A 3,008-nucleotide genomic window follows, 5' to 3' on the forward strand; every position below is an offset into this window, starting at 1 on the left:
TACCAGCGTTCAGTTAATTAATTTCTTGTCCTGTCCAAATTTTATTACTGCTAACTTCCCTTAAGACCTTCTTGTATTCTTGGAGCTCTTATTCATGAAGCGGTCAGGGGTTCTTCAGGGATCTGGGGCAATAATCACGCAGTGGAGCTCGGATTCCAAAAGCTTTAGGAGCATATTTGTGAGAAAAGAGTGAAAAAGAAACAAGAAAGAGGATGTTTATTTTTAATAAAGAGACCCTCCCCTAACTTCCTGAACTCAAACCAGTCTAGACTTGTTTTTTTCCATTTTACACAATGTCCGCAACAACAGAATAAATTTATTAAAACCAAACAAACTGGGGGTTGAGCTTTGGCACCGAAAGTTAGACAGAAATAGAATCAGCTGCTTTTGAGTTGAGTCTAGTGACTGATTTTCAAACCAGTGGGAGATTGAGGCTGCATTGGCCTTAACTGAACCAAAGTTATTTTCATTATGAGGAGACAATGGCGAGGTAGAATGTCTGGCCTGACGCCCGGGACATGAACTGGTCAGTTCTGCCATTCTTTTCCTCCAATTTTCAAAACCCCAAGTACTGGAGTTGAAAAGAAACTTTATGGCCATTTTCTTCGCGTTTTTTTCTGTGATGGAGGACAAGGAGACTCTGAGGCGTCAGATGGCCTCCCACCCCCGAATAGCATTAGATTAGAACAGTGCGTCGCTACACTACCGGATGGTTCCTGCAAACGAGGAGATTCCATTTTGGCTCTTCTGGGTTGGGAAGATGAATGTGGAGACAGTTCAGCTGGCACACGTGTGAGCAGAAATTTAGAGTTGACTGTATTAACGGATAGACTGTGTGGGCGGTTGTCCAGCTTCCTCCCCTCTCCTCAGCCCTGTGGGTCTGTCCTTAGTGGTGCTTCAGCATCCCATGCAGGTGTGCATGGAGGGTTGTAGCTCGTTTGCTCAGAAGAGTTTCTGGGTCCAGGCCAGAGTCAGTGTGTATTTTTACAAATCAGAACGCTTCCCCATTCCTCACTTCATGTTATCTTTGCTCTCTATTTGCAAGGAGACAGAAAGTTAAAATTAACTCCACTTCACATGTTAATGGAATGGGAAAGTGAGGGAAAACGATGGGAAAGGGAAAAATGAGACACAGAGACGTTCCCAAGGGGACATGCTAAATTTAATAGAGACGTCGGAACTGTTTCAGTTTTCCTAAGAGTAGGGCCACACTCTCCCCCCATTCCTCCATTAGTTTGATTTAGAGAAGTTGTACAATACATCAACACTGGGAGGTACCTGTGCTCCTACGTTCATTTTTATAGAAGATGCTTCTAGTTAATTTGCTTCAACACATTGGGCTAATTTTGAAGAGATGAGTGGCATTTGGAACGCATATGCCCCTTTTTGGGGGGGTTCCCGTTCTTTAAAACTTAACTCTTCCTGTCTAAAGAGGCAGATCCTTTCATTGGGCATTTTGGGATGAACTGTATACCATGCTGGACTCCTCTCATGGACATTTTCCTATGACACATTCTAAAAGACTAGATGTCTTAAATAAATGAAACCTTGTAACAGTCTCTGAAGTACAGAGCAGAGAACTGATGGAAGAGACAGTTGCTTGGAGAAATGACTTTTTCCTTAGATTTCCCATTCCCTTGACATTTCTTCTCTTTCCTACAATGATGGCTACTTTGCTCCAATCTTAGATGCTTGCCCTCTCTTAAGGAGAAAAAATGAAGGCTTTAATCTTGATAGATTTTTTGGAATCTGTTTATTTAAGGGAGGTGTCCTTTACAGAAACATGGCCAAGAATTCATCGAGGTGCATGAGAAATTATTATTAGCTCTGCAAACAAAACAGCTTTTGCTGTGGTTTGGGTTGTATTCTGTTTGGTGACTAAGAACTGTAACTAATATATGGCCTCTTCCCAATGCTTCCTTTTTAAGATCATGCTTGATGGTTATCACAGCTTTCCTCCTTCATTCATTAGTTATCTCATGACAAAGTCCTTTTAAGTTTATTCTTGAAATTTCTATCTCTTCTTGGAACTTGAAAACACTGTGCTTAAACCCAAACATTTGAGAACTATGTGGAAATTGTGTTTTGTGACTTGAGCTTTCCAGAAATCATTATGCTAAGACACGAAGATATAATTAAACTCACACAGATTGGAAAATGGTGAATTTTCTCCTTCAGGAAACCCTGGTGGACTTGAATATTCTATAATTTAGCAAATTCGAAAATGAGAAGGTAGAAGGAGAACTAGAAGGTCATAAGCTGATGACAGTTCTAAAACTATAGCCCTTAGTAAACTGCCATTTTAACACTTGGTCTGGCTTCCATAATTATATCCAGCCTTAAACTCACTGGCTACCGGTCTTTCCTAAACACCAACTGGCCCCAAGAGAGCAGTGGCTCTTTGACCCTTTGCCCGCATCCTACAAAACAACATTACCATTCTTATGTTTGCCATAGTTTCACAATCATGTAAATACCTTCCCACAAACTACCTGCCTGCTGCGAACGCCCAATATTTCCACTTGTTGACCCTGGAAGTCCTCCCCTCTCTTCCCTTCTCCAGCCCTGGCATATCGTTTGTGGCATCGAAGGAAAAGAGCATGTGGAGTGACCAGAATGAGTCAATCCAAGAGAGGCTGCAGGTCTAAGGAGTTAGACCACAAGTAATTATTTCCTATCTTCATTCTGTGGCATGTTTGCCCAAGTGTGGTGGAGTGAGAGTTACTCATTCTGTGGCATGTTTGCCCAAGTGTGGTTGAATGCCCTTTGGGACCAGTGAGAGTCTCCTGATCTTGATGTAGTGTAGAGACTTCAGGACAGGGCCACGATGTTCAATACACTGTTCAATGGATACCACTTCCTTCCATACTTCCTTCCCTGATCATACTCCTTTGGGCAGCCCTGATGCATAACTCAACCCCTTCAATCTCTTCCCCATGTGGTGACCTGGAGCAACTTTCTCAGATGAGGTGAAGATGGAGCAAGAAGTAGAGACAGAGACCATGAAT

Source organism: Mustela nivalis (assembly GCF_964662115.1).
Source record: "Mustela nivalis genome assembly, chromosome: 7".
NCBI lineage: Eukaryota > Metazoa > Chordata > Mammalia > Carnivora > Mustelidae > Mustela > Mustela nivalis.